The sequence below is a fragment of the Danio rerio genome, chromosome 21 (assembly GCF_049306965.1).
Source record: "Danio rerio strain Tuebingen ecotype United States chromosome 21, GRCz12tu, whole genome shotgun sequence".
Classification (NCBI taxonomy): Eukaryota; Metazoa; Chordata; class Actinopteri; order Cypriniformes; family Danionidae; genus Danio; species Danio rerio.
In genome coordinates, this window is record NC_133196.1 from 34339843 (window position 1) to 34359848 (window position 20006).

At 34.7% G+C, this 20006-nt stretch overlaps 1 protein-coding gene and 2 long non-coding RNA genes across 15 annotated transcripts in view; all 3 read left to right on the forward strand.

The window, feature by feature from the left end:
* The window catches only part of tenm2b (teneurin transmembrane protein 2b), a 576016-nt gene that overhangs the window by 223176 nt on the left and 332834 nt on the right, over positions 1 to 20006 (forward strand). The gene's annotated exons all lie outside the window — the stretch shown is intronic.
* LOC141380022 (uncharacterized) lies at positions 9095 to 11769 on the forward strand. Of its 3 annotated transcripts, none has more exons than XR_012397264.1 (6): positions 9095 to 9138; positions 9700 to 9810; positions 10733 to 10865; positions 10990 to 11147; positions 11263 to 11358; positions 11530 to 11769. It is a non-coding gene; the product is annotated as an uncharacterized lncRNA (long non-coding RNA). The 3 variants fall into 3 exon arrangements; XR_012397263.1 differs by having other exon boundaries at positions 9700 to 9772; XR_012397265.1 differs by lacking the exon at positions 9700 to 9810.
* Positions 12962 to 15778, forward strand: LOC141380023 (uncharacterized). 2 transcript variants are annotated; one of them, XR_012397266.1, is made up of 6 exons: positions 12962 to 13008; positions 13328 to 13440; positions 14405 to 14531; positions 14708 to 14793; positions 15096 to 15138; positions 15236 to 15778. It is a non-coding gene; the product is annotated as an uncharacterized lncRNA (long non-coding RNA). The 2 variants fall into 2 exon arrangements; XR_012397267.1 differs by lacking the exon at positions 13328 to 13440.

Consider the following 20006-nt stretch of genomic DNA (forward strand, 5'->3'; position numbering starts at 1 on the left):
TGCTGGAATAGTTGGCGGTTGATTTTGCAGTGGCGACTTTCATTACTATCACTGTACTGTTTAGCTTCAACCTGCTGTCACTAATTTATTGGTTTATAATTTCTCGTCTGTGGGGATTGGCTAGTTCTGTTTTTCCTGCCCAATCAAATCACACATAGAAAAATCACATCTGACTGACAAACTTCAAAGACGCTTTATGAATGCTGCAAACATGTACAGTGTGGAAACATTAAAAGTGTCAAAGAAGAAGCAAAAGCGTTTCTTGCCATGCCCAAAAACTTGTTTAGATAGCATGTCACTGATGAGAAGATAAAGAGACCTACTGTATGATGACTGCAATCAGGAAAGGACCTTAAACAATACCTTAATCCACTACAGAATATTACGTTTTCAAATATGTTAAAGTATGATTTTTTCAATACTCTTTCCATTACAGAGTAAATACATGCACCAATGAGATACATACACACAGTATGTTTAATTAAAGGTAATAATTTTTTTTTTTAATTGGTTATTTTTTTTTAATTTTCTCTTTTTATATAAATAGTTTTTCTGATTTTCATGTGGAAAATTTATGGCCTGTAAATAACTTTTAATGCACAACCGGATATGAGTGGTGAATGCTTTACATTTTTTACATTCTCAATGTTATTAGCACAACCAAAATGACATTTTTATTAATTTTCATACATTCACAAATCACAATACAAGAGTATTATGGTCTTTTTGTTGTTGCAAGTGACATGCTGGCATGTTCATCAACCCCACTTAACAAGCTGCTCTTAATCTACAAAACTTTAATTGCCTTGTTAGCATCTGAAGAATCACCTGTTGTTCTCTTCCGTCTCATTCACTTGACCAGCTGAACTTCTGGAGTTTATTTCATTTAAAAACAATGATTTGCACTATGCTGTTTGTAGCGTCTTCAGACGAAACTTATTACGGAAATGTGAAGGGTTATTTAACCATAATCATGAAATTTGCATAGAAATCACATCTCATGCACTTTAATACCCTTGAATTGAACACTTCTTTTGAACTGGAATTATTGCAGAAAATACTGTGCTGTGCATATCAGAGGGCACTTGCAGTCGAATATGCAGTAGTTCAGTTTTACTCTGTCTTTTTTAAAGGTTTGTTTACCTCTTTTGGGGTCACTTTTGAATCCTGTGAATATTTAAAATCATGTGAATGCTTATTACAGATTTATCTGCTCCTGTTTCAGATAAAAATGTCATTTTTTGGGGAAATTACAACAACTTCTCAGACAAAACGAAAGAATTAGATATTGTGTCAGTTATGTTGTTTATCTTTGCCCATGCACTGTAGAAATCTAGTTCTACCCATGGACTGTAAAAAATATGGACATAGTATCTGTGACTTCAACCATAGGTTTCTGAAAAATGTAAAGGAAGCTACAAGTGTGCATTGTTTGCGCGTCATCATGCCAACCAAAAAAGGGCAAAAAGGCGGAGCTTCAGATGCCTGCTAGTATTTTGCTTAGACAGGCATTTCTTTGGGAGAAACTCTTATTATTTAACTACCTGTGATTAATTTTTGTTCTGACCACATGTGCTTGGCTGTAAACTATATCAATAAAGTGTTTAGACTTTAAAAAACACTGTTGTAATACATTGAGCCACTAAGCATTGTTTTTATGATGTTTTCTGCAGGAGGAAAACACAAATAACTTCCAGATACTTCAAATATAGTCTGTGTTAGTAAATGCAATTACTATTTATGAAATCCAAGCACATGACAACGTTTCAGACAACTCTATAGCCTATCAAATTCTTAATCTTAAATAAATATATAAACATGTATAGATATGCTATATAAGTATAAAAGAATTTCACTCATCTGGGAAATGGAGGCCACTTGAACGGTTTGTGAGCACAGTTAAGCACACAGCATGGCATATTATCTCATAATTGTAAGAAATAATTCCAAATAGCAAATGATTGTGTAAAGCTACACAAAACAAAACCAAAATACGATGTATATGCCGAGTTCAGTGGCTTATCAGCCGGAATCAGCCAGCAAGACCTAGCTGTCACTCAAGTGGCCACTCCCTTAATTATGCAGACTTAATATAACATAATATATATATAAACGAATGAGTTATAACAAATTTTACCCCCCTCACAGTTGTCATGAAGGGTAATATTAGCTATATACACCAAAATTGTTATTTGTAACAGGTTATAAAGATCTTTTTTTTCCTGCTTTAAACGTGTCCAATTAAACATTGGGGTCAATAGAAATGTGCTCTATTATACGGCCAGGCCGGCAGAATTTCAATGAATTGCAGTGCGTTTTTTTTTTCCATATTAACTTTACGAGGGAGAGCGGGAGGTTACGGCTTGGTTCTACCAGAGACACTCAAAAGGCATATATATATATATATATATATATATATATATATATATATATATATATATATATATATATATATATATATATATATATATATATACATCAATATACATCAATATATACATCAATACTACTTAGCATAGATTCCTTAGCTTAGATTGTGGGCCCCATCCCTCATTCAGGATTTGAGGTAGATCAGCATTTCCTGCCTGACGATGAAGGCAAGGGTGAGGTTATTTGGCTACTACACCTATCAATGGGCAGCAAATTGAAGTTTAGTCATTATATGTCTAACTGTGATTGGTCGGTCATGATTATGAAAGAACGACCTAACATTAGAGTTTTCCTGGTAAAACTTTACTCTGGTGCTTTCATTTTAATATATGGTAAGTATATTTAAAAAATGTAATTGGCTGAAGTTTTATGTTCCGAGCACAGTCAAATTGATTGTCACTAAAAACTTTAGACAGTGAGGTCATGGTATAAGAAGATGGCAGGGTTTGTGCACTGTAATGTTCAAATTTGCCCCCCACCGCTGTGATTGAGTTGATGGAGTGTTCCAGCAGCGTTTAGCTTGGCAGCAGGGCCGAGACAGAAAAAAATATTCTCAGGATTACTCATGATGCAGAAGAGCTGCAGTTACATAATCAACCTTCTTTCCCCGCGAGCACATTTTGAGCGGATGATCATATGAGGATCATTTAGACAGTGTTTACTGTTTCCTTCTCTTAACATCTGTCATCAAGTCCTCACATCCACAAACACTGAAAGACGAAGGACTCCAAACAAGCTTGTTTAACTCGTCTGTTTGCCTTTGGGTCCCGATCCACAGGCCCATATGGACTTTGCAGGCTTGGTTAGCATTTCATCTGCTGGATTTTGTGGGAAAAAAGAGGAATTTTGAGGAGTATTCAAATGTGTTAAAGATAAAGATTAGCCAATATTAAACTATATTTAGCCAATAATAGACTGGTTTGTAATTAGCCAATATTGCATTTGTTACACTTGTTTATATTACTATATATTTTCATAGTATATACACTATCAGTCAAAGTTTTGGGGTCAATAGGATTTGTAAATGTTTTAAAATGAGCTTCTCCTGCTCACCAAGGCTGGATGTATTTAATAAAAAAGACAGTACAAATTGTAACGTTGTGAAATGTTATTGCACTATAAAATAACTGTTCAAAAGTAGTTAGTTATTAACAAAAATAGTTAGTAGTGATTTTAATGATGAGTTTTCAACTTCATTACTCCAGTCTTCAGAGTCACATGATGATCACTCATAATATTAACTATTATAATTATTATTTATAATAATAATAACAATAATAATAACAATAATAATAATAATAATAATAATAATAATTATTATTATTATTATTATTATTATTATTATTATTATTATTATTATTATTATTAATAATAATATTAATAATAATAATAACAATAATAATAATAATGGTAATAGTAATGGTAATAGTAATGAAAGCAATAATGACTGGAGTATATAACAATTAAACTTTTTTTTTTACATTTAATTAATTAAACTTTGTGTACAGAATCATTTTCTTAATAATAATAATTTCAAAAATTATATATATATATATATACATACATACATACATACATACATATACACATTTATATATACATATCATGACCCCAAACTTTTGACCGGTAGTGTAGATTTAATTATATATTATAAATATTGTGCAATATTAGGCGGTTAATTCCACTGTGAAGAATTAATGGGTAGCACAATCACCTCACAGTAAAAAGGTTGCTGGTTCAAACCTTGGCTGGGTCAGTTGGCATTTCTGTGTGGAGTTTACATGTTCTCCCCGTGATCGTGTGGGTTTCCTTCAGGTCCTCTGGTTTCCCCCAATGTCCAAACACATGTGGTATAGATGAATTGGGAAGGCTAAATCGTCCATAGTGTATGTGTGTATATGAGTGTGTATGGATGTTTCCTAGTGATAGGTTGCAGCTGGAAGGACATCCGTTGCGTAAAACATATGCTGGATAAGTTGGCAGTTCATTCCGCTGTGGTGACCACAGATTAATAAAGGGACTAAGCTGAAAAGAACATCACAATGAATGATTATTATTTATTTATTTGTGCTTTTTAACATTTGATGTTGAATAGTAAAAAAAAAAAAAAAAGTGGCATTAATTGACATTTTTAATAGTTTGATGGGATATGTTGTCTCGCTTGTTATAATACTGCTAGTATTTTTTCTGTTATTTATTATTCAATGTATAATTGCACAGTTGATTTTTCATCATCAAAAGCCAGTAGAGCAGATGTCTGCATTCCATAATACAATTCACAACTGGAAATAAACAGATAAAAAATGTAAATCCTGAGATATGGAACCTGTTATTTAACGGATATATTTTACAATATAGCATTCAGCTTAAAGTGCAATTTAAAATATTAAATAGGTTAATTAGGTTGTTTGTTTTGTAGCCAATCAAAAAAAATCTTTAAAGGGGCTAAAAATACTGACCTAAAAATGTTTTTTTTTTTTTTGAAAGAAAAAACCTGTAGAATATGCTAACAAGATCTCACAGCAATTCGTAACGTCTTGATTTAGTGGCGATCTCATTTATACAATTTAAAACAATTATCTTTTCTGTGTGTGTGTCCTTGCTGAATGTTTCAATTTGTATTTTAAAAATATATATAAAAAGCACTGAACATTTTTATTTTCTTCTGTATAATAAAAGTTGTCTGACTCTGGACATTCAAATATGAGACCAAATAAAAAAGACAAAAGTTCATATTACTGATTATATTCCCTGTATTCCACATTTTCTAAAGCCACACAATAGCTTTATATGAGAGCAGACATGAATTAAACTTTTCTTCAGAATCCGTGTGATGATCCGTAAGTGACCCGCTCTCACCCTCTCAGTGTGGGATAGAGCATACAGTGACCTTGCAGTGGCCCAAATCTGCTGTTCAATCAGCCCAGAGAGCAAACACAGAGCTCCCCAGTCAAAACCATCTCAACAAGTGCACTGAGGAACATCTCACCACTCACACCCCATTGCCAATGTGTACCATTGAAGATAGTGCTGGCACAGCGTCAATATCGAGTGCAGTTTTATCAAACTAGCCTGTCTCCTTATCTTTGTCTGTTTTCACTCTTGTTTATTTCTCTTTGTACTTGTTATGACTTCTTTTCTAATGCTGTTTCATATGATTGGCGGAATGCTCTCAGAAATCACAGGGATCACAGGTAAAAGGCAGCAGGAGACAGAAACAACTGCTTCGGCAGGCGTAATTAAGCCTCGGCTTTCGCTTCAGTCTCGCTAAGCCCCTCGAAAGGCTTTTTAACCAAGTTGACGTGTTTTCTTTCTATCTAATTTTAGTTGGTCTTTGAGCAAAATGTTGTTTTTATTCCTCATCACTCGTGCTGTTTTGCATTCACATTTAAACTCAACAGCTGCGAGACGCCGTATGAAGTAAATGTGCCTTTTACAGTCTTGTGAAAATCTATTTGCGTGTTAAAATGGTGCAGTTCAGGCCGTGAGTCATTATTAGGTTTGTGCTTTTTAGTGCAGCGCTTCAAAAAACGGGATTTCGAAGCTTTCATTGCAAAGAATGGGGTTGTTGATTCTTTTATTATTTCATTATATAACAAATAAAAACTGCATTGGAATTCACACAGTTATTTTTCTTCTTCTTTGTCTCAGTAATTTGCTGCCATTCATGCTTTGTTTTGTAGTTTGTGTGAGTGTATGTGTGTGTGTTTTCAGGCTTTAAGCATGTTTAGCAAGATATGATAACAGTTACAAAAAAATCTCACTGGACAAAAGGCCATTTATTAACAACCTATGCCTCATGAATGCTTTTAATGTATTATTCATGTATATTTTAGGTTTTCACTTGAGCTTTTTTGAAGCTTTTGAAGCTTTCAAAAAGAATTTCACTTTTTTAATAGAATTTTTGCAGTTACATTATTGGTCCAAATTTTAACTTTACAGAGTTTTAGATTAAAATTAGACAAGAATAGCCTACATTATTAGTTTCATCCAAAATGTCAAACCCAAAAGTCTACTTTATCAAATAAAATGAGTGTAGTTAACTCAACATTGACTGAAAGTTAATTCTACTCATTTGGAAAGAGTTTTGAACTCAGTGTTGAAGGAAATGAGTTAATTAAATACATCATTACTTCAACTTAAATGAGGTAAGTTCACAGTTCTTATATAGATACATTTTTTAAACTCAAATGGTTTGTAGCAATCAGTTTCCTCAAATGGTTTGAGTTGCCTTATTGAGTTTCACAGTATTCAGTTGATTTGAGTTCTCTTCGTTTATTGGGTTTTACTGAGCTCAAATTGCTTTGTTTTCTTTAATGGATTAAGTTCACAGTACTCATTAGGATTAGTTTATGAACTTAAATGTGTGTTTTTTTTTGTATTAGGTTTCCTCAAATGGTTTGAGTTACCTTAACTTTTGGGGTTTTACAGTGCAGATGTGATTGACAGATATACTGCAAGCTCTAATTTCAGAGTTGTTGTTAATGTTTTGACAGAGCTAGCTTTATGCATTTAGTGGAAATGTTTAGGTTTAAAAGGGCAAACTTCACAATATTTTTGCTCTCTTCATGCAATAAGTAGTACATTTTAAATAAGTGATTTTATTTATTATAACTGCTATGGTAATGTCATTGTTGTATTGTAATCTCAGGTGTGTGCAAAATAACAGTTTAACCTAAAAATAGTGCACTAGAAACATATCTTCATATTTAAAACCGTCATACTATGAATACTGTAGGTGACTGCTAAAAGCTCTATACATTTGATTGATTGATTGATTGATCTTTCCTCTTAATTTGTGCCCTAAAATAATGTATTTTTCATTGGAACCTTTATTTATTTCTTTCATACAAAAGAAAATACATAGGCTATAGAGAGAGTGCTGTTGCTTTCACCTGTTTACAGTAGACAGCCCTGCAGATCTTGACATGTAAGGCAGACCTAAGAGTTGTTGCAGAAATGTGTCATTTCCACTGTAGACAAATCTATCTGTTTGCATGTACATGTTTTGTGCTTTTTATTTTCACTACATAAGCTAGTTAACCAGGTACTGTTTTTGAATCTTTTTCCTGAACCTGAACTTTAAAGGATAGTAACCAAATTAAAGTGATTCCAAACCTTTATGAGATTGTTTTTTTTATTGAACACAAATTAATATATTTTGAATTTCAAAAGTTCACACCTAGATATGCTTGACACTATTAACAAGTTTGGCATGCTGTCCTGGGAGAGAACCCTGAGCTCGGAGATAACTGAGCCCAGGGCTCCCGCCTGGTCAATGAGCATATATTGGCCCGTTTCCACTGAGTGGTACAGTATGGTATGGTATGGGTTGGTACGAGTCACCTTTATCAGGCTTGCGTTTCCACTGTTAAAAGGGTTCTAACCGTACTCTTTTGGTGGGAGGGGTGTATAACAGAAAGTTTTAGTCAACGTCATTCTCGCTCGAGGGAATGTTAAAGTACAGCTGTATGCACTTCTCACGAACAGATGCTTCATACACGTGAATACTTGTGGAAAAATGTTCATTACTAACCTTTCTATGAACATGATTTGATTATAACTACAGATTAATGTGAAATGCAATTATATAAAATAAATTAATTAATAAATGCAACATATATAAACACATACAGACTCTTACAGTCTCCGATATGTTACCAATTACAGAAAAACTACACACAACATACATTTAGTCCTTTTTGGGTTCAAAAACAACATGCAACATACAGCCCAGTCAGTTCAAACCTCTCATTTGTATCTTTAATCTTCACCAGCACATGTAAGCTCTGTTAGAAATTCCGTTATTCCGAGTTCATAATAGTCCAAAAGGTGATGATAATAGCTAAACATGGCAGTTTGTTCATGTTAGGTTGCTAAGAATCATTTCTCAAAGAATCATTTGCTCTTTTGTTTTTTCGTCTTCTCCTTTGTTTTCTCACGTGTCATTCTCGCGTTTGTTCCTTTCTGAAAGGATCAGATGTTAAAGCACTTCAATAATCACATGCACATTATTATTATCCGCTCAAGAAGTTTGTTATTTCAAATATAGACGTGTGGCAAACAAACACAAGAAAGCAAAATCGCTCGCTCTTTAGACGGCCTTGTAAAAAAACTACAGGGCACAGGGTAGATTCTGCTCTTCTTCTTGGCTTTGTGGCTGTTCATCAAGACAACGACAAAGTTTGTTTGAGCTCAGGGTGACCATGGCTCGTTGTTGTATTTATGTATTATTACGGTGTAATGTCTCGGCTGTGTATTTAAAAATGGCGGTTCCTTTGTTTTCATTCTCCTGGGTTTTGCACAAACGATTGATATATCTCTGTAAATCAATAGCATTCAGTTGCGTATCTTGCTCCACCTTTTGGTACCCTTTTGTTGTGCTACTGTACACTGTAAACCCTAATGCTGTAACTAATTAATTGAATTGAGTTCTATTAACTTAAATCATTAAAATTCGTTTATCTTAGTTAACCTTGATGAGTATTTAGAACTTTTTCTTATTTTTGAGTTTGAAAAAATTTAATCTTTCAAGTAAGGTGAACAATTCTGCTGGGTTTAATTTATACAAAATGTCTCTTTAAAGTTTCATTAACTCAAAATCTGTCAGCCCAGTGATTTTGCGTCTGACGTCATCCAGGTTCATGTACGTGCTCATGCTTCATTTGTTTTTTTCAAGATGGCGGATCAGCCTCGCTTCACACTACAGTAAGTAAAATATTTACAAATCCAAGAAATATTAAATGTATGTTTTAATTAATATAATTACAGTAACAGTTCAATGTAATGTAGAGTTAATCAGGGTGTGTTTACATGTCGTACATTACAGAAAACATGTTTAGCCTCACTTGTTGCTAACTAACGTTAACATTGCTGTTTAAAAAGTTAGAATCAGTGCAACGTTAGCGTTAGTTGTAACGTGTTAACTCTGAATTTTAACAGAGTGTGATAAAGAAAAAAATATTTAAAATCGGCAGATTACATTTTTCAAAAAAGTTTAAATCTTGGCGCGAGTATGCCTTTTCTCAGCCTGTGCTGAAGTTGTCATGGAGACGCGCGCTCTCACAACCGCATGTCTTGGCGCTGCGCTGAACTCCATCCAGTGTGTGAATGTGGTATTATCTTTGCAATCTGTAGGCACTTCGGAAACGAAAGGCGCAAGAAACATAACGTTAATCATAACTCAAATGATCTCCGCCTAAACACTTAACGGTATTTTCTGATGACGCGCAAAAACGTAGTCTCAAAACTTAACTCTGTCACACGCAGCTTGTTGCTTGCTGATCCATGTATGAGGATAGCCTGACGGAGAACATTTAAGCTGCGCTCCTCACCTGAGCAGGTACAGAGCAGAGCTTCATTTTACACTACCACATTGAGGTAAAGTTGGTTTTATATTCATACATTCATTTAGTAACAACTTGTGACTTGCTCCATAAATTGTTTACCATGGTACTTTGTCTATTCGTTCTGAAATCACATGCAAGTATGACATGAAAACAACATTACACTAAATGCACTATTTTTTTTGACTGAACAATGTTGTACTTTGAAAGTCATTGGCTGCTAATATGATTTCACCATTAAGAATATGCAAAAATTACCTTTCTGAAATTATATTATTAAGGAGAAAGTCTGAATGTGTAAATATAAAACTAACTTTACCTCAATCACCAGCACTGATCAACACTTAATATTTCCTCGCGCTTAAGACGACATCTCTGCATATCAATGATTACCTGATTAATGCGATCAGTTAAATGAGTTTAAATGTCATTTAGGTCAAATGTATTTTAAGGGTATGATAAAAGTTTTTTTTTTTTTCAATCTATTTTTTAAAATGTTTACTCTGGAGAGAATATAAACAGCCTAAAAAACAAAATATGCATATCTATAACACATTAATACAAAATTATGTTATTAAATAAAATAATAACAAAACAAAATATTCAAGACGTGGTAAACAAGACATAGTTTTCTGATGTGCAAATTTTGTAGCTTAAAATATATTTATATCTTAAAAATATAAATATTTTAGTCTATATATTTTTACATCATTAGACAATAAGGTAAGTTTTGTTATTTCTAGCTTTTAAAATCAGGCCTTAAATTTCTTTGTCGTCCTATTCAGTTTTAGAAATTTCAATACTGTTTAAATTAAATCTGTGTTCATCAAATCAAAGCAACTAACATGATAATCAGCTCTATTGCTAACCGTTTTGGAGGTTAACGTTAGACATCATGCAATTGTACTACTTCCACTCTCAGCTAAATGACACTGTGACTTTGTGTGGTCATACAGAATTGAAGGTCGGGTGTTGCTGACTACAGATAGGAACTACAAGGAAAGTGAAACTTCAGCTAGACCTTGAGTTCAGTTTACAACATGAAGATCCTGCTTTCAACATCTGATCAACACCTGATTTTCATCTGAGGTAAAAAATAGATAAGTAAATGAAACATAATAATAATATTAATAAATTTTTTTCTAGAATTGTATATTTTGTGGTGTGGGTTTGTTTTATGAAATTCTCTCTTTTTTCTTTTTGCTGTTTGCAGAGTACCAACATGTTACAAATGAGAATTTTCCCCACAAATTCTTTGCACAACTGGACCACCACCTATTTAATTTGATGACAATTTCAAGGCAAACAGCATCCAAAACTGGCAAGACAGCAGATACCCTGGCTAATCTTTTAAAGGCTTATGATGAGCAGGTATGTTTGGGGTCACGTGTTAAAGTATACATTAAAATATAATTTGAATTATTTTTTTTTTGTTTTAAATTGATTTAAAATCATTTATTTATCATTTATTATACTTGATTTCCAGGAACTGAATGATGTCAGTTCATGACGGACTACTGTTATCAGAGGTCTTTTGGTCTTGCTGCGTGAGCGTGACTTAAGATTCTTTAGGAACACCCTGGTAAGACTTCATTCATTCTTTTCACAATTAGTCATGTTTAATAAAAAGATGAAAGTTTTGAAAACTTTTACTTAACAAATTTGTAATCACGAATAGTTGATGAATCATATAATATTGGCTCAGTCATTGTGATACTGTCCTTACATTAATATCCTTGAATTATATTTTTAGATTGATAATCCTGCTGACTGAAGATGCTTTATTGGCCCTGCATTCACTGAGGGTCTCTGTTGTCCTGAAGAATGAATTGGACACCACCCACAGCACACTTCCAGACCTTTCTTGTCTTGTATGGATTAATGTATGCTCTTCACATAATATATAGTAAAGGACTTTGAACTTGTGCAAAAAGTTTTGCTTGGCATGGATGATGGAAAATAAAAAGTCTCGTAGCATGGAAACCTTAAAGAATGAGTTGATTGTTTTTTTTTTTACTTAATAAAGACTGTCTCTGGGGTAGTAACTTCAAAACATTTATTTACCTTTAATTGATAAGTATGCATTTTATTATATATAGGGATAGTTTGTCCAAATGTAAAATTCTGTCATTTACTAACTCTTCACTTGTCCCAAACCTGCTTGAATTTCTTGCTTCTGTTAAACACAAAAGTTAAGTAAAGCTGACAACCTGTAACCACTGACTTTCTAATAGGAAAACAAATACTGTGGAAATCGGTGGTTACAGGTCTCAGCTTTTTTTTTTTTTGGTCAAAAATAACCTTTTAAGTGTTCAACAGAAGAAAGAAACTCAAACAGGTTTGGAATAAGTAAATGACAGAATCATAGTTCAACCAAGACTGAATATATATATATGCTCTCCATCAAACAGAAATTGGGGGAAAAAATAAATTTGGGCGAATAATTCTGACTTCAACGATATATATATATATATATATATATATATATATATATATATATATATATATATATATATATATATATATATATATATATATACAGTTTCTATGTAGTTTACACTAAACGAGTCACTTCACAGAATGTGCACTTATTATTTTTTTAACGAATGCCTTATTTTATTTGTGAAACTGACGATGGAGAAGTTAATTTTAAAAAATGCTATCAAAATGTATGAGCTGGGTGATTTAAGTATTTAAAGTTGAAAGAAATTAAAGCAATTAAGTTAATTGGTATTAAAATGTATGAGCTGGGTGACTAAGTAATTAAAGTTTGGAAAAATTAAAACAATTAAGTTAATTGCAATTAAAACGTATAAGCTGAGTAACTTGGGTATTTTAAGTTAGGTGAAGTGTCTTGCATGAGTACAACAAACTCAAAACTTTATGTTTCTGTTTACTTAAAATAGATAATTTCATAACTTAAAAAATTTGACGTAACTGATTACCTCAAATTTTTTGAGTTTTGTCAACTTATTCGGGATTACACAGCAAATTCATCTGAGTTAAATTCTCGGTGTTGAAGCATTTCAGAGTAAAGTGTTGACGTTAAAGAGTTAGATTTTGATAAATGAATATAATAAGAGTTAGAATTGATTTTATTCAGTGTGAAATCAAGGAGTTATCTTTTCTACACTTGGTGGTGTTATTTCCAACATCCGGGAATTCATGCAGCCCCAGTCACTGAAGAATTTTCCAGACGCCATTTTCCATCTGAGGTTTAGAACAGCAACTGGTGAGTCAAACTACCTAAATGTTGGTATTTTACTGACTTTCTCTAAGGAAATACAGCTGTAAATATATTGTTAAGTTAATAACTTTAGAATGGAGTGACAATTTTAATCTTCTGCGGTTCATTCATGGTCGTTTGTGTATCTAGCTTAACTGCATTACTATTCACTTCTTTTCAAGAATGTTTTATATATGCTCACGCATACATAGTGCATAAAAACATCAAATGTACATGTTCAACACATTTCTGTCACGCTTAATGCCATTTTGTGCGTTGTTACCCATCTGTAAAATAAAATCGACACTTCTCCTTTAATTCGAAGCAAACTAGCGAGGGAATCACCGGAGCAGCCTAACCTTAGCCTACTCTGGCCGGATGCTAACGGCAACACAGGACGGTTTCCATAAGCTCTGGAGAGTTTCTTAAACATATCTGGTGAGTAAATGAACATATGCTTACTTGTAAAAGGCTTCCTGACTAAAACATATGATTGTTTGTTATTCGTGTACGTTAATTTGGTTATTTTAAACACCGCGGCCCTTTTAAACTGGTTCATTCGTGGCCGTCCATATAACGTTAGTTGATAGACTCGCGTGATAACGTACGCTTGAATTATATTAAGCGTTGACAACCATTAAAGTCGGAATGTTAACATTAATGTCTTTAAATGACCGCGTTTGCACTTTCTCAGACTTTTAAGGTTACAGAAGTCTCCCGGAAGTTGTGGGACTAACATTAACGTTATCCCGCAAATGCACAGAGACTCCCAGATGCCCAAGTAGATGCCCGCAAATGAATGATAATCTCCCGGAAATCGCGCGTCTCCTGCCCGGTCATTAAACACTTTGCACACCCCTCTCCACCGCATCCCTCCCAGCTCTTCAGGTACGTCGCGCGCAAGTCACCCCCACCGCTCTTTAGGTACGTCGCGCGCAACTCATCCCATTGTTCTTTAGGTACTCATTTCTCCCGCTACCTCCCGCAAATCAACTCTGTATCCCCTGAAAATTACTTTTCCCAACTCGGGATGTCTGACGTTAGTAAGTTAGGCTATTTCTGTAGTCAGGAACATCTTAGTCAAGCTTTTTCTCCCGCATGATATTGTGCTTAAAACTATAGGCTAAACCTAGCATGTACTGTACACAACATTTCCTTTTTATTAAAGACAATTTAGTGCGTTGTAAACAGCCACCTGTCTGTAAAATTAATCAACTGATTCATATTTGAGCAGCCTAATGATGATACAGGTTTGATTTGTAGATTTATTATCAATAATCAACATCTGAATCAAAAGATATCTGAAAAAGTGTGAGGCATACTTTGTGATGTTCATCTATCTTTTTTATCTTAAGGTTATGCATATGTGTTAGATACTAATTTTTTGTTGTTTTTTTAACAGCCACAGTTCTCTGTACAATAACACAAGACCCTGTGACGGTGGCTGATTAGAGACGGATGGTGTATTTCCAGAGTTGGTGAAATGACCAAGCACACCTTCTTGGTCATATGTGGTGATAATAATGAAGGTATGTTTGATAAAGTTCTGTATTTGTTTCACAATAAGCTGAGAGGGTATTAGAGCATTAAAGAATAATGAATGACATGAAGGTGATAAGTTTTGTATTGTGGGTGAACTTTTACTTAAATAATGTTTTGCTCTTTACTTTGCACTTTTCCTCTTCTGCTTATCCTAATATTTTAGATTATATTTGGACCTGAAACATCTGCTAGACTCCAGTAAAGGTGGCCTCAATACTGGACCTGAAAGGGCCTAACAAGTTGAATCTGGTAAAGAAACACGCACGCACACACACGCACGCACACGCTTACAGAAAACTGTTGTTTATGAAGTTTATGAATATTTTTTACACTGTGGCCAATTTTTTGGGGAAGTCAGCATCACTAAATGATATAAAAGATTTTAAGCTCCTCTAAATTTTGCTCCAAGTGTTGTGTTAAATTCAGGATTCTTGACAGACAGCTGCCTGTTTTTCCAGTTCTAGTCATAGTGGTTAACCTAATTGTTTTTGGAGACCCAACAGTGATGTATGTGTTTTTTCTACTTTTCCATATCCTGTCACCTCAACCAGCTGGGAGAGTCAAGTTGTGGATCATCATGAAGATTTTCAAAAGGTGAGTTTAGATTTCTTGAATGTTTTATTTACTTTAAATGTTCTTTTAAATATATCATAGAATTTGATTGCAATTTGTTTTCAAACATTTTTCTTAGTCATGCTGGAGTCTTGAAGAGTTCTTAGATGAGCATCACCCTATATCCGTGCATCAGGAACCACCGGACGAGCGATCAGCAGCTACTACATCGTCATGGATAAAAAGGTCATCCTGTGGCTGGGAAGCACTTCATTCACAGGACATGCTTGATGAGATTTCCTAGATCCAGTTTGTTTTCACACAAGTTTACAGCATTTATACCTTCATTTAAACTGCTCTGTTTAATATGGAGGACCAAGGAAACACCAGAAGTGAAAGATTTGCAAGCCAAGTTGTTTAAAATGTAATTTCAGAAGAAAATTATGTGTTCAGAAGTAAACTATGAGTGACGATATATTGAACTTTCAAATTGCTCTGATAACACATCAAGTTTGGACCAAAGGACTGAAACAGCCTTTTTGAGCACTGGTCATACATATTTTGTTGATACTGTCTGTACTAATAAAACATTTAAAGCATATTTGGCATTGTTGCATTTTAAAAACTGAATGAATTGTTGAAGTGGTGAATGTTTTCAAATAAAATGTTTTTTCTTTTGTAATTTACAGTCTTTTTGACCTTTTTACCATATTTACACTCAAGAGAGTTGAATAAAATAACAATATATTACACCAGGCGGTGTTAAATATAGTTAAATTTTTTAACTCTGCCCAGAGTTAAATTTAACCCTTACTTCGGTGTCAATGTGCCAACCCTTTTGAAAGTGTTGATTTAACTTTGTTTTGAGTGGACCCCATGAGACACTTTCAAAGTGTTGAAATTAACACCCATAGAGTTGTTTTGGGTCCCCATATTTTGCTGTGTACAGTGTAGGTACACTTTGCAAAGGGTACCACAAAAGTAGTACAGTACGGTTCGCTTTTAGGTACATTTTGACAGCGGAAACGGTCACAAAAGTGTACCGAACCGCACTGTACCACTCAGTAGAAATGACCCATAAGGGGGTCTGAAATCAGGTAGGTCTTGAGAGCTCCCACTGGCTGGTAAAGGAAGGAAAAGGAGGAGATGAGGTGGAAGGGGGGATTTTTCTAAAACGAAGATAAGGTAGAAGGCCGAAAACTGTATATTTATTATAAGCTTGAATCAATCTGATTGGATTATTGCTGATTACGAATGGCTCCTCTCGAAATTTGCTTGTAAAACTTCAAAAAGTTACAAACTGATAATCATTGAGCTCCATAGTAGGATAAACATATACTAGAATAGGTGTGTAATGGTAACTATGGTCAAGGTTCAGTATGTACATCGATTTTGGGGTCATGGTTAATCTGTGTACAATACAACAGCTCCTTGCACATGATTGGTTTTTATTAATGTCAGTTATGCAGCAGTGGACCAATCAGAAGAATTCGGTCCACAATGTGATCTTTGTGAATGGCTGCTCAGTTGCTGCACTGCTTTCGTCTTTCCTGCTTAACTCCAGTGACCACATCTGGATTGACTGTTTGTAAGCACAAGAACTAAACCGTCACCTCCATACTGTCATATCTTACAGGTTTGGAATGAATACATGCATTGTTATACCACTACTATAGAAGAAAATTTTTCAAAATTTTAAAAAGTATCTTTTTTTGTGTTCATACCTCATACTCATACCTCATACCTGTAAACTCATACCTGTAACAAGTAAAGGGTGAGTATATGACAGAAATTTCAGTTTTGCTATATCTTTAACAAATCTAATTATAGTATATAACCAGGGCTTGACGTTAACACCCACCCATGCAGGTAGATTTCAGCTGTGGTGGGTAAGACAGCAGCTCCCACTAGCCACTTTGGCTGGTTGGAAATATTTTTAGATTGTAGTTTTCATAAAACAGGGTTTGACAATAAGAATAGCCCAGTATGCATGCAAATGTGATCTTAGAATTGAGAAGCAGCAGGACTGATAACTGTGTTCACGTGAGCAAAATGCAATTTATCATCCTCTCATTCGGACTGTTTAAAAAGCATGCGCACTCCTGTTTCTTTTCGCTAGACCACCGTGCCTGGAAACAAAACTGGTGGGATCGGTTCTCTTTGAAATAGACTTGACAGAAAACTTAACATAAGACTGGTTGCTCGAGCACCCACAGTCCTGCTGCTTTCAAGAGCTCCAGATTTTTAAAAAGATGTATTTTTGTAAGCAGCAGCGGTTACTGCTTTCACTTTTACCATACTATGAACAGATTATTAATTGGCCTAAAGTTAACAATCTGCGTGATCATCCTTTCATTATCATACAGTACACAGTATGTGTATGAAATAATAATTTATTTTTGGTGTGGTCAAAGATAAATTCAATAATTAATGATAAATTCTTAATTTTGAGCCCTGAAAAGTCATGTGAAAAAAAAAAAAAAACTTATTGCAGTGCGACACTATGAAACCACAACCCATTTGCTCATGTACATTGAGCAAGCTCATACAAAATACACAAATAAAATAAAATGTATGTGGACATAACACACAATCCAAATCAAGTAATTGTAGCATGTCAAAGTTAAAGTTATGCATATAAAAAGTATATTTTCCCAACAATTAAATTGTAGCTATTGAAAATAGCGAGTGGCTAGTAATGTTGGAAATCTACTAGCCAAAGTGGCTGGTGATCAAAAAAGTTAACAATAAGCCTTGTATATAATCCACTACTTTCTTAGAAAAATGCACTGTAAATACATGTTATGTAACGTGAAATACAATGAAAACAATAGTTCAAGTAAAAGTAGCTGTTTTATACTTACTTTGTGGCTGTGTACATTATGCACGCAAAAATTAAATGCATTTTCAAGCCAGTCTGGGAGTTGTTGAAAGTGGCCAAGCTAAATGTTTTAGACCACATTTATACCCTTATTCGCCATCATCCACTTGCGATGGTCAAAAATGCATCTTAATTCCAGGTGTATAGCAGCTCTGATTGGCTGAGATTGTCACAGCATGCAGCAGTCTTGCATTTAGAGTTGGCAGCCAAATTACATACAGTAGAACCTCTTGAAAAGCACTGAAGTTTGCTTTCCAGCATGCAAATGCAGTCTTATTTTGCTCTCTTCGACTTTCTCCGAAACACTCTTTATCAGAAGTTTGATTGTTGTCGGCGTCTGGGAGAGGGGGAGATGCATTAATGCTTTAGGAGAGGGCTTGGGCGTTAAGCACTAAATGAAGAGCGATATGTAGTTGACTGTGAGTAGGTTTGCTGGTTGAACAGGGCCATGGAGGAGCGTGTCATTATGATTGATTGAAAGCCTGTCTCCTTGTTGTTGTGTGTTTAAAGTTCAGCGCAGTGCGGAGGAGTAGCAGCAGCCTCTGCTTTGAAGTGATTGATGACTGCTTTCCAGATCTTATACCTGAGCTCCCTGTCACTCGCCAGCCATAGGCCAAGAGAGCCAGCAGTTCTGTTCGTTACACCCGGTTGGTCGTTGCCTGCTCTGGGTGGATTGTCGTTGCCGCTCTGCCATCCGGCTGTGGTCCGTTGCTTGCGTTTGAAGAACCGTTGATGCAAGATTGAGTCCAGTTCTCCTCAGGGTCTCTGAGGGGATTTGTGCTGGCTGTCACATCGCATCAAAGATCTGGGCCCGTATTTGCGAAACAACTTAAGGCTAAAAGTAGCTCATGACTTGCCAATTAAGGAAAGAGTGCTTAAAAATACAATTATTTAAATTAATAGAGTATTTCACTATATGTTTTAGCACAAAAAAGCTCCTGAATCTGTGAAATGTTAGGAGTAGAGTATAGTTAGCAAAATACCAAATCATAAATCACACTCAAAAAAAAAAAAAAAAAACTTTTGGCGCTTATTTAAACTTATTCAAAGAGCCCCTGTTATGCATTAAAAGGGTCATTTTTTTTTTTTGGCTTCAACAACAAACTGATCTAATAAAATCAAATCACTTTTATTGTCACATCATCAGCAGCACGTGTGCTATGACACCAGACAGTGCAAAATACAGATGCATGCAAGGTCAAAAAACACTTTTATTGTCTCATAATATGCATTTATTTTTAGCTAATTATCCCAGCGACTCCCATATGATTCGTTTAGTGATTCATTTGTTCCAAAACCCCTCCTTAGCACGATGCTAATCTGCGCTGATTGGTCCGTTGACCCAGTCTGTTGTGATTGGTTGCTCTATTCTTAACCATAAGTGAAAATGACACCACACATTCAGTATTAATCCACACAATGGCAAAAGCTGACCTATTTTGAAACTTGACTGGCGCACGCATGTGGGAACAGCTGACGGTGGCCATAGCAATGGTAAACGGCAGTTAATCGCGAGCTCACAGATGCATTTAAAGAACGTACCATAAAGAGTTAACCAGATACAGTGGAGCGGTTACAAGTAACAAAACACAATTAAATACATTATTTGCAAACTAGAGAAAACAAGGAGGCAACCATTTTATTTGCACTTTAGTTACTTACACTTGTGAAATGGAGGAAGAAACTGATTCATGAACTGTGTTCTGTAAATGTCCTGTCAAGCTCTGAAAAAGTCTCAAACATCAATAGTCTTTGATCCTTTCTTTAACAAATAGCCGACAAATCTTCCGTTGTAAGCGTGTCGATTGTTGAAGCACTCGTCAGAAAAATGACAGGAACACAGCACTAGGCTGGGGCTATAATGCTGAGGTATTTTTGCAAAAATAAACTTCAACCACTGACTCTTCACAGCCTCATCTTTGGGTAGAGAAAATAACCTTAACTTTCCCTCACACTTCAGAGCACAGTGTCTTCGCGACATGATTCAACTGGGATCTGCTACAGTGTTTGTCTTCCTCTTTTTCTTTCA